Source organism: Protopterus annectens, chromosome 5.part0 (assembly GCF_019279795.1).
Source record: "Protopterus annectens isolate FY-2018-M chromosome 5.part0, PAN1.0, whole genome shotgun sequence".
In the NCBI taxonomy this organism is placed as follows: Eukaryota; Metazoa; Chordata; order Ceratodontiformes; family Protopteridae; genus Protopterus; species Protopterus annectens.
The window spans coordinates 324,712,983-324,725,933 of NC_056735.1; the positions used below are offsets into that span (position 1 = coordinate 324,712,983).

General features: G+C 40.4%; 1 protein-coding gene across 1 annotated transcript in view; it reads left to right on the plus strand.

Moving 5' to 3' along the window:
- POLA1 (DNA polymerase alpha 1, catalytic subunit) overlaps positions 1–12,951 on the plus strand; it is a 3,104,727-nt gene that overhangs the window by 2,155,197 nt on the left and 936,579 nt on the right. The window lies entirely within an intron of this gene.

A 12,951-nucleotide genomic window follows, 5' to 3' on the forward strand; every position in this document is an offset into this window, starting at 1 on the left:
ATTTTATTTACCATTTGTTGACTTGGTAAGTGAAGTGACCCAAGGACCCTTTTTCAGTCACAACCCATGCAGTACAGGAAAAGGCTATACATATCAAGGCTTATAAAATACCACACAAATGATTATTCCAAAAGGGTGTAGTCATATAGAAACAATGATAGTAACAATATGTGTACAAGCTATATACAGTGTAAATAAGGATAAAAGTACAGAGAACTGAAGCATATCCCTGTTGATGTAAGAGCATTAAAGAGATAAATTTATTATGGTAATATATACTCATTGTAAGAGAGTGAGAAAAATAGAAATACACTGATGCTATAGATGGAAGCATTTGAACTGTCAGCATTAACAAACAAGGTACTATAGCTATATTATGGTTTACAGGTCAGCAAGACTAGACTTGAGACTTTTTAAGCATGTATTCTGTTATAAATCTACTTCCAAGTAGCTTTGATGTCTAACTGCAGTTCATTGATATGAGTGGATTGGTTCTTACAAGCTTTTGTAATGAACATATCAAGATAAAGTATACAATTTGTGGTAAACCCAAATGAGGCAATTTATAAAATGTGGGAATATTAGAGGTCCATATATATATATATACCCTTTTGAGACATTTTTTGAGCATAGTACCCGCTAACAGAATATTTATCATCAATTTTAAAGTTTAGTTAGAAAAATAGTTTTAAACTATATAGTACATCAGCAAAGAGACAGAAATAATCCAGTTTAAGGAGTATCATGGAGTGGTCTTAAAAGTATTTTAAGATCCAGAAAGATTGCACCAGTTACCATACCTTGTTCCATGACTATGTAAATTTGATCTGTCCAACTAGGTAACTGTAAGGATATTATAGTTGGGAGAAGAAAACATTCTATCGCTGAGGATGTCATATTTTAAAATCTATTTTCTGTATTCAAATAGCATATCTTTTCTTGAAATTTTAAAAACTTTTATTAAACGTGACATTTTAAAAAGTGGCATAGGTACATATGCAATAACAGAAAAAGAAAATGAAGAACCATAATAAATTTTCGTTAGCTTTGTTACTTAACTGTTTTCATTCACTCTATCATTGCATATATTGCTGAATTCCTGCCTTCTAATAAGTTTTACTTCTCCTCCTGAACATTATTATGCATGAATTCATTCAATTTCTATTTATTTCTGTGTAATATTCTCCCCACCCCCTTTCCAAAAGATCTCAGCTGCAGTTCTTTTATCTACTTCTCAGTATTTAGTACTTCAGCTATACTTTGTTTAGATATTGATTTCCATTTTTAATTACTTTTTGGCAGCCAGTGGCATTCAAACCAAAGTAAATGGGATGCAGAAAGACAAAAAACATTGACAAAAAATGCACCAGGCCATGAAAGCCAGACAAGAAACAATCTTATAAAACAAAAAAATGCAGTAAAACCATAATTTATTAAAAAACCCTTAACACATTGTGCTTTCATCCAAAATAATAACAGACTTCACCAGAACAACATTACCATGTTAAAAAAGCCGTTTTATAAAGTAAGACCATCACATGACTCCGGTTTCAAACTTTCTTAAAAAAATGAAAGCGACTCACCCCTGCAATATATTCTAAGTGCTCAGACCAATAAATTCCTGAATCCATTAAAAACATATGAGCCTAACCACCATAAATACCATATGAAGAATATATTTAAAAAAATTAATACATAAATTAATTTGTTTACTTATTTTACAGACTTGCTGCCCATAATTTCAGTACACTGGCTATAGAGATGTTGTTAAGGCCAGGTGAATACCCAACATTTAATTTCAATTGCCAATAAAGTTGCCGTTATTCACTAAATCTCCCAAGAACGACCCCCCCCGTACATAAACATTTCAGAACATGTCCACAGTGTTTTTAAATTTTTTTGTATTGCAACAGGTTGACCCTAAGATCTGGGGGAACTGTAAAACAGGTAAATAAATTCATGTATTAATAAATTTTTAGTATATTCTTCATATTGTATTTATGGTGGTTGTGCTCATATGCTTTTTAACAGATTCATGCATTTATTGGTCTGAGTACTTAACAATATGTTTTAGGGAGTTGGTTGCTTTAAATCAGACAACCTTATACCAACCTGTTGTAATTGGAGAATCAACTTGGACCATTAAGTATTGGCCTCTTCTCCCAAATACATTCCCTCAACCCTCTATTAATTATGGTCCACAGCTTCTCTGGTTGATAGAAATATGCCTTACCTGTGTATAAAAATAAAGGGAATAGAAACATTTTCACTGCTTGTATCTTGCTATCCATATCCATATGCAAGAGCTTCCAGTTTCTCAGTTTTTGTATTATCTTTTCAGTTTCTTCCTGTGTATCATTAGCTGCTATAATATAACCCTTTTTAATCCATACACCTAAATACCTCATCTTATGTCTCCATGAATGTGAACTTTGCTGAACCAATTCATGTGTGGGTACACAGTTTACATGTCTCACCTTTGTTTTGTCTTCATTAATTTTATATCCTTAAAAGAAATAATAGTGTCTCAGAATGTTCCACAACATTTGAATATCCTTTCTTGGATCCCTCAAGTACAAAGTAATGTTACCTGTGAATAAAGCTAACTTTCCTTGATTATCCATATCAGTTATATCCTTGAATTTGTGTCTCCCTTATTTTCTTTGCTATTGGCTATACATATAAAGCAAATAAAGGGGAAAGAGGATGCTACTGCCTTGTTCCTGTTCAAATGCAGATTGTCAGAGAGGAGCCCTTCCTACATTAATTCTTACCACTGACCCTTCATACATCTTCCTAATTGACCCTGAGCTATCAGGAAATGTAAGTGCTGCAATTGCTCTACTCATAAAATCTCAGCTGACTCCAGTGAATGTTTGCATCCAGACCCACCAACAGTAGTGATGTTTTTCTTGCACTGTGCTTCCCTCTAGATCATCATTGTTCATGATATCAAATGTCTGCCTCCCCTTCACAAAATCACATTGATCCATATTTATCTGTCTGTATATTTTGGCAACACTTCTGCCATTCTCTTAGCTAGTGTAGACATAAGGACTTTGTAAACGTGGTTTAAAATTGAAACTGTTCTATATGAACTTAGCATTTTTGGGTAATACGGCCACTACAGCTTTCTTCCAAGATGCTGATACTTCTTCCCTCCCCTCTTTTTAAAATATTGTTAGAGAAAATATTCCAGATCTTTGTCACTTTCTTCCATCTCACTGTCAAGCAATTTGTTCCAGGAGACTTCCCTGTTGATCATTTGTCAACATTTTTATCTGATCTCTTCCTAGATTAATTGCTGTTTGGATTATGTCCTTCCAAGTGTATAATAGCTAGCCAGCTTCCAAAGCTTCAGAGTGCCTTCCACAAGTCCAGTCAGTCAGGCAGCTCAAGCTGAGCTCACTAAAAGACAAGTTAGGGCACCAAGCCCTTTGGAGTTTTACTGCCACCACTGAGTATGCTGCAGAGGTTTTCAAGGAGCGACCGTCTGCTTGGTGCTCTTCCTTTGCTGGGGAGATTAGCCCCCTTTGGGGGGAAAAACTTCCAGTTTCTAAATATTGTTTGTGTTTTATCTCTTTCCTCTTCAAGAAAGTTATTTTAAAGCTAGGAGTTTTGTATTTTAGACTGTAATGAGAATGCATCATATTTTTAAACAGGAGAGCTCTTTATTTCTGTCAGTTTAAAAGTTATATAAAGTACCTGAAAATCATTTTTTCTGTGGAGAAATTGTACATTTGGGCAAGGTCTGACAAAGGTGTTTAAAAGTGCTTTTCTGTTACAAAAAAGTGACTTTTAAAGACGTATAGTTTTTCTGGCATTTGCTGATCGTCTTCCCCTGGAAGGAGGCGCCATTTTCAACTTCATCATGGAACAAACTACTTGTCCCACAGTTGTCCCTTCTTCAACCTGCAAAAAAGAAAAGTTAAGCAAACAGCCTTTGCCATCACAGCAGGCTAGCAGTTTGCATCAGCAACTAGTGGGTGACTGTGTTGTGGCCATTTGTTTTACCTCAGTCAACTCATCTTTTACCCCAGATCCTTCTGGTGTAGTGCACACAGGCACCGTCGACCAGGTGTTAGACATGTCCTCTGCAGTAGTTAAGGTCCTCTTAGTGAGCAAGATAGAGACACTGTTGTCAGTCCCAGGAGAGAGAACCAGGAAGGCTTCGCTTTTGTGTCAGAATGCTGTGCCCATTCCTGGGGAAGCTGCTACTGCCACCATTAGTAACATAGTTGACCCCATTTTTCTTTTCAAAAGAAAACCGAAAACTAAGCACATGTTTACTACTCCTCAATTTTCTAAAAGGAGTAGTTTGCTTGGTCTGGCTCAGCATTTAATTCAGGCTATTGATCCTTTCTTGTATAATAGTTTTTGGTAAAAGAAAGAAGGATACCTCTTTTCCTGAAGAGATTCAATACTCTGGATCTGAATAGGAACATGAAGAACGGATAATGTTTTCTGTTCGGATTTCTGTCCTCATACTGAAGAGAACTTAGTTTTTGATTCTCCCTGTGGGGTTTCTATTTCTCTGAGACCATTACCAGAATGTGCCAGTGTTTTTAGTGGGAGAACACTGCAGTACTTGGTCCCTTAGAAAATTCTATGAGTTGTTACAGAAGGAATTTCCAGAACTTACACCCATTCTACCTGTTTTATATGCTTTAGCAGATGCCTGTAATGTTTTTAGTAGTCAGCTATCTGCCAATAAAAATGTAGATAGGATGTATAAAGTTTCTCAGTCTTGTAAGTTTTTATAAACTGTTCCCAAACCTGACCCAACATCTATAGTTTTAGTTAATTCCACTGCTGCTAAGCACTTAGTTGATTTCAATCCTACTCTTTCTGATAAGGATGGGAAAATTATTGATAAGTATCAGGGGAAAAAGTGTATACTTCTGTGATTTTGATTTTCAGAATTTTGAATTGTCAGGCTGACATGTTAGCATACCTCTCAACTGTACAGATTTTCACAGAATATCCTGCTTTTTGCCTCATATTTTGGGTCCATTTTTAATACAATTGTAGTTTTCTGGCAAATTAGTTGCAAATCATTAAAGTTTGAAGTTAGGAAATGACAGACATTTGAGTTTCAAACTCCGTACCCTTCAGAAAATTCATGCTAATGCAAATTTTGTTATTCTATCAACTTCCTAAGTTTGTAAGAGTGATATTTAAAAATCTCCTTATTTTTGAGCCTCTGTCCCACTTTTATTCATGGCTTTGTCCAAATTTCTTGTTCCAAGAGGTTGAGAGGTATGCGTGTTAAACTTTGTTCTGACTAATTGTAAAAGTATGAGGAATGTTTTGTTTGCAGTTTCTTTTTGTGAGGAAAAGTCTGGTTTAAGTAATTTAGCTACTTCTGTTACATAGGTGACTATTAATTTGTTTACACTGTGTGTTTAACTCCGTTGATACTTTTTCCTGGGCTATGACCACTGTTACTGTTTTGAGGAGGTTTGCATTGTCAGAACCCCCTGGTTATGATAAAAATCTGATTTTATATTCCTCTTTGGATAGAAATTTAGTTGTTGGCTGTTCTGCTGCAGGGGTGAACTGATCCAGGGAATCTCTTAAGATTTTTTAGCCCTCCTTTTTCAAATTTTCTTAGTGATTCTGTAACTCCTTCCAATTTTGGTAAAAAAAAATCTCAATGAACTGCAGGTAAACAGATGTTTAAAAAGAAATGGCAAGGGGTTCTGTAAAGAAGCCTTGAGCCTCCCAAAACCAAGGGCAGTCCAGTAAGTGTGAACGACTGTAAGAGAGAACTTGTGACCCCCCTCCCACCCTGGTCCCTTTTTTCTTCTAAATCTCAGTTTTTCTCTTTGGCAACACATAGTTTCAGACAAATAGGTTCTGAAGACCATTCTTCAAAGTTACATTTGGCAGTGGAAGGAAATTCCTCTTTTCCAGGTGGGGTCAGTCTTATCTTCCAAATCAGACTGTTTTGTTTTCACTGATTCTTCATCGCATGCTATCCCAAGGAGTGATAGAACCATTTTCTCATTCCTAGGTGGGGATGGGGTTTAAGGATGTTCTTGGTACCAAAGAAAGAAAATGCTTGGAAACCTCTTCTGGATCTTTCTTTCCTAAATGGTTTGTGATAGTGCCTTTATTCAAAATGATGGCACTTCACAACCTGTTATCTCGTCGTCTTTCAAATTTCCTGGCAACACTAGACTCAAGATGCTTATCACATCCCTTTTCTTCCAGAATTCAGAGGTTTCTTAAGGTTCTGTGTGTTTGGATAACATTATCAGTTCTCCGCCTTACCTTTTGCCCTATCTACTGTTCAGTGTGTCTAGCTCCTGCTATAGCTTATTGCAGACTACAGAGTATCCACATTTTCCATAGTTTGACGACTTGATTATCTTTGCAGAGTCTTTTGGGAATCTGTTGAGTGACAGGTCACTTACCCAAGCTGAGATTCCAGTAGACCTTTCAAAAATCTTTCTGTACTCCTTCACGCAGCATTGTGTTTCTGGGATATCAACTAGACACCTCAGTTCAAAGAGCTTTTTTCTTCCACAGGAAAAAAATAAGTCTGTATCTAGATCTATTTTGAAGGTTTTCCACTCAAACTTCAGTCAATGCGAGGGAATACATCATGATTTTAGGACTCATGGCTTCTCTGATTCCATGATACCCTTGGCAAGACCCAACATAACAAAAATACAGTGGTATCTGAAATCTGGTTGGTCCCAGCAGCAACACCGTGTGTGTTTTAGATCCCAGTGCTGGGGGTTGTCAGAAGAGAAATAATTTGGTGGAGGCAACAGATGTCATTAAATCCAAGTTTCCCCTTCTTCCTACCTGTTCCAAACCAGTCAGTCACCAAGGATGCCTCAGACTTTGCTTGGGAAGCAGTTTCAGGAGGGATGAAAGTGCAGGGTGTGTGGAATACCAAGGACAGACACAAGTACATAGCTGTCAAAGAGGTGCTTGTACTGATCAAGGCACTCAACTCTGAAGCATCTTTGGTCTCCGGGAGCTCTTCAAGTTGTTACACACAGTTTCACAGTCATGTAGTACATGAGCAAGCAAGGGCGTATCAGGTCGCACCCCCTTTGCAGGCTAGGTATGTTAGCTTGGGATGTAGCTTCAAAGCACATTCTTACTCTACAGGCATCTTTCATTCCATCAGAGCAAAACTGTATGGCAGACAAGCTCAGTGGGACCAGAATGGATATCATGAATGGGAAATTAGCCCGGGGATCTTCTAAGATTTGATTTCATCTTTGAGGAGTTCCTCAAATAAACCTCTTTGCCTCCTCTCCAAACTATCAACTGGCAAGCTTCAGATGTCTTTTCTTTGTACAGGAATGTTCTTGCTTGCTTTTCCACCTTTTCCTCTAATACCCAGTGTACTTCTGATGGTTAAGAAGGAATTCCCCAAGATCCTTGTGGTGACTGCCTTCTGTCCTATGCAACCATGGTTCTCCCTTCTTTTGGAAATGGTCTGGGGCAATTACTGCAAGCTTTCTCACAGGCTGGATCTTCTCACACAAGAGCAGGAGTGATTAATGCTCCCAAACATCAATCAACTTTAGTTGACTGCTTGGATGATAGGGTCTTAATTCCTTTTAGGCACCTGTTTTTTCTGAGGACATGCAGCAGGTACTAATGGAAACAAGAAAGCCTTTTACTAGAAAATCATATTTTTGAGCCAGCTAACCTGGCTGACTTGAGGTTCTTAACCTGGAAAACCGTTCTACTTATTGCTCTGATCTCTCCAAGAAGGATATCTGAGTTGCAAGCTTTTGTGGTAAATCAACCCTGTCTTATTTTTTCACAGGGACTGGTTTCTTTGAGAACTAATCCTTTTTTGTCTAAAGTGGTATCCAAGTTTACTTTAAGCCAAACTATCCACCTCATTTTCTTTCCTGAACCTAAAAATGCGAGAGAGGATAATTTGTACACAATTCAGGTACTGTCTTGACAGAACTAAATCTTTCAGATCTTCAAATCAAATGTTTGTTTCTTGTGAAGGTTAGAAGGAGCAGCCTGTGTCAAAACAGACCATTTTCAAACTGTTGTCTAAGGCTATTACCATTTGTTATGCTCACCATAACAAAAATATTCCAGACAGGGTGAGGAACCACTTTACCAAGGTCTTGGCTTCATCTGTGGCTTTGTAGGAATGGTTAGATTCTACAAGCTGATACTTGGTTCTCTGTTTGTACATTTACAATCCACTATAAGATAGATTCCTTTTCTAGCTCCTGGTCAGGCTTTGCTAGGACTATTCTCCAGGGGGTCCTGGACTTTTCTCCTTCTACCTCCCAAATGTAGTAAGTTAACGTAATCTAATCATATAAATCGGTGATCAGTATGATGAACATGTGTACGTAAACATATACTAGTTGATGTTCCAATGATCACTGTTGCATAAACAATCTCCCTCTACCCCCTGTTTTTTTGTGTGCTTTTTTATGCCAGGGTGGTGGTCTTAGCCTTGCTCTCTGTGATGGCAGGAAAGCTCTGAAGGGCTTGTCATGCCCAAACTTGTCTTGTAGTCATCTCAGCTCACGCTCCCTGATAGGTATGCGGAATGTCCCTGAATCTTTGGAAGCTGGCCGACTGTTATATCCTTGGCAGAATATAACCCATATAGCTAAGGCTACTGCAGCTGTGATCATTTCAACATCTATTGCTATGAGTTTATTTATACAACTGCACTTTCCAAACCAGGATGACGAAACAAAAGGAATGCAAATAACAGATCAAACAGTAACTGGTAAAACTTTACAATAAATCTCTGTCCTCTGCTCATCAACAAAAAGAGGTGTATTAATCATAAATATGTTGTACCTCTGGGCGTTAAAGCAAAATAGAAGATTCCTATTTATTGGAAAGCTTCCATTCCTTAATCAGTACAAATCAGTAAAGACAAAGTAGGTCTTGAAGAAATCTTCACCTAACTAAGCCATTTCCTTAACAGAACTGTATTGAATCAAAGTACTAAGGTTTCTGGGGAGGCAACTATTTTTTATAAATTATTCAATTATCCAGGGAGGTACAAGCACCCTAATCTCATTAGGAAGAGATTATACTGTAACACTTAATCATGTGAGGAAATTTGCATTGAGGGCAAATATCCAGTTAGTAACAAATGCTGAGTTTGGTCTAACAAGCCTTGGCCATAGGGTATCATTTATCTTTGTATTTCATCCAACGAAGAGGACAGTGTAGTCATTCCCAGATTAAATGAAACCATCTGTCTGGGCTACCAGTATCAGATACTGGAAAAATAGTCTCTAATTTATGTGACTTATAAAAATATTTAAACAAACATTGTCATCTGAAAAATCAGTCTGCTAAATTTTGTTGTACACCTAGGAATCTGAATCTGCTTGCCCCGCACCACATCTAATGTAGGTATATCTGTCTTCTTGCCAGCTCAACCTATATGCATGAACCAGGTGAAGCCTTAAGGTAACCAAAATGGCATACACTTTTGAAATAGCCCCTCTCATGATAAGTAGACCACCCCTCATGTCAGTCCAGAAAGCATATCCCTTTCAGCCAGTACAGCTTTACAGTGGAACTCAGATTTGAATTATGAAAAACTGCTCGTAGCTTGAAAACCCAATCCTTATTGAGCTGTGCTGTCCCCAATTTTTAATACTTTTCCCTTCTTCCACAATTTTGTCATGAACAACTGATCAGATGTTGTCCACTTCATTTCATTAATCTGTTAGAATATGATTCTGATGTTCGTAACCGCCCGGCCACTTGCTTTCAGCTCGAGACTCCTGACTTGAGCTCCTACTTCCTACCTGTAATGCCCTGCTCCCCCACACTACCTCATATTTCATTTGCTGTACTTAGTGTTCGCACCAAGCTCCTTGGCTTGAGTTTCACTGTCATTGTTGTTGTGTGTTTTTCGTTTCCTTTCCTACTTGTCTTTTTCGACTTCTTTTCCTTTCTTCTCCTATCTAGTTTTCGGCTTTCTATCATTCAGGTAAAAAAAATCTTTTTCTGACATTCCTTATTCCTTTTTTACTCATGGCTGACCAGAAGCCATTAGGCTTCAGGAATTGCACTTCCTGTGGGTGGAAGATCGCCTTATCTGATGCCCATGGGGAATGAGTGTACTGTTTGGGGCCTCTCCACTTGGATGCCCTCTGTGAGATTTGCAGGGCTTTCCATCCCTGGGCTCTGGCTGATTGGAGAAGTAAAGTAATTTTAAACGGGTTACTTCCTCCTACCACCACCTCGGAGATGCCTTCTACATCAGGGGCTCAACCCCCATCAAAGAAGCTCCGAGATTCCCAGGAGTCAGAGATAGTCTCCCTTGCTGTCTTCCTCAGAACCACCCAGGAAGAAAACTAAACTGTCAGAACGGACTTGTTTGGCTCCTAGCTCTTTGACATCTGCCTCTTCTCCGCTCTGTTCTTCCTCAGTTGCTACAGACCTGAGCGGTGACCCCTCACCGTTGGCTCTGGCACTGTCGGCGCCAGGGTATTCTTTGCCTCCTACTAGGAGGTCTCAGTCTCGTTCCTTATGGAGATCCCCCAGACCCCATTCCTTTGCTTCATCTAGGTCTTCAGAAGCTTGTCCTTTTGTCTTCTAAGGATGTCGGTAAGCTCATGAGGCAATTTCTCAAGAGACTGATCCAGATGGGGCTGGTGTCTCCCCATCAGTTTTCTGATCCGTGAGGCTCTCCCCATTCGAAACGGTTGCTCCTTCTCCAATTTGACCCCTGGTTTTGGAGTTGTCAGTTCTATTGGGTCGTGATGTCAGGGTGTTGGAGCCGATAGAGATCTCTTCTTCACCTCCAGCATTCTCCCTGACTTGTCTAGCTCTTGCTGCCTCATTTCCGAGCGTCTCTCAGAGCCGTAACGTCGAGGTCATTTCTGGGGGTTGACTTTGACTCCAAAGGTATTGGAGCTCTCTCTTCCCCGCGGGGCCTTTGCCTTTGATAGCTCTGCTGTAACTCTCCCCTTGGAGTGGAAGACCCGTTCTTTCCAGGAGGTGTCCACTTGAGTGGCTTCGGCAAGACAGCTACAGGTGGTTCAGAGTCCTTCTGCATTCAAGGTTGTGGGAGAAGGTCCTCTCCTAAGAAATCTTCGGCACTTACTTCGACCAACTTCCTTGCCTCACTCTGGAATTGTGCCTGAGACCTCTGAGCTGCCACATGGACAGCCGGTCCCAGAAAGCCTCCATATCATCCTCTCAGTGGATCCCTAAGCTTCTTCCGACATCTTCCGAATTATCCACCTGAGAAGGTCCCTCGGAAGAGACAGTGCAAAGGGAGGCATGTGGATTCCCCTACTGAATCCCTCACTACAGATGCAGATTTTGAGGAAGGCGAGGGTTCTCCCAAATCACCACCTGACGATGTCTCCTTTGGAGACATTCTTGAAATCCTTCACCAGAAGGGTTTTAAGGTCTTCCCAAATCCCTTCCCCAGAGGAATCTGTATTGGGAGAAGTTTACAAGGCTTGACCGATCTACTGCCTGGCTGACCCCCCCCCCCAGTGTTGTCGAGGGCCTGGAAGGAACCAGATATAGTGGAACAGATTCCTAAGTGCACCAACAAAATGTTAAGTGCTCCAGCTGACAAAGCCTTTTGGACTAAAGGATTCCCGTAGATGCATTGATTGTGGCGGCAGCCGCCAAGAAGGAGCTTGCTAAGGAAAGTTCCTCTGTCCACCCCCCCCGAATAGAGAATCTTGGTTGATGGACAGATTTGCCAAAGAGGGTACATTTCATCTACCTTTGCGCCTCAGAATTTGAACTACTTATCCCATTTTATCCAGCTACAAAGGAAATTAGTCAAGGAACTTTCTATCTCTGTCCCAGGGTCCATGCCTACTGAGGAATGAGAGTCCTTTTCCTCTAGGCTGACCACCCTACACTCCTTAGTCAAATGCATCCATGAGGCTGATCTCTCACGCTGCGGAGGCTACCTCAAGGGTGGCTGGTTCTGGCATTGGCATACAGCACCATGCTTAGATCAGGCTGTGCGATTTTGCAGAGCCTTTCTAACAGTTTTTAATTAATGCCCCCTTTGATGGCTCTACCTTGTTTGGGCCCACAGTACGTGACACTTTAACCCAGAGTAAGAAAGATGGTAAGACCCTGTCTGCCATTCGGATCTGTTTTTTACTCCACAATGGTCCTTCTCCAGGAACCAGCGTGGAAGTAAGAAAACATGGTTTCGGCAGCCGCAGGGCCCTTTCCAGGACAATCAGGGAGACCCCCACCCCAAGGCAGAGGGGGATATGGTCAAAATGGAAGACACTGCCCATGCGGCCAAGGGGGTCTGCAGAATCAAGGGTCCTGGGAACCTGCCCTGGACAAGCCTTTCCAGCCCTCCTGAACTGTTGTCCAACTGCTGTCCTCTGAAAGCAGTTGGGGGACATTTCTCTTTACATCCAGAAGCTTGGGAGGCCATAACAAATGACAAATGGGGGTGCTAAGGATCATATCCAGAGGATACTCCATTCCCTTTTCTGACATTCTGTAACAAAAATTTCACCTCCCAGATGTTCCACCCAGTCAAGGGAGGACGCGGCCCAGGGAATTAGAAAGGTACTGAAAAAAAGAGTCATCCAAGAAGTACCCCCAATCAAGTCTGATTGGAAGTTTACCCCAGATTCTTTTTGATGCCCAAAAAGACAGGGGAACTGTGACTTATCTTGGATCTGACCTCCTTGAACAAGTCGATAAAGCACACTAAGTTCAGAATGGTCACGATTCAATCCATCTTACCTCTCCTGAAGATGGGCAATTGGATGTGCTCTATAGACCTCAAGGATGCGTACTACCTTATCAAAATGGATAGGCACTCCAGGCCCTTTCTACGTTTCAGGCTGGGAGTCTGTCACTACCAGTTTCAGGTGCTTCTGTTTGGCCTCACCACAGCCCCCAGGGTGTTCACCAAATGTCCAGCAGTAGTTGCAGCTCAATTTACAGAAGTCACACTTGGTTCCAGTACAG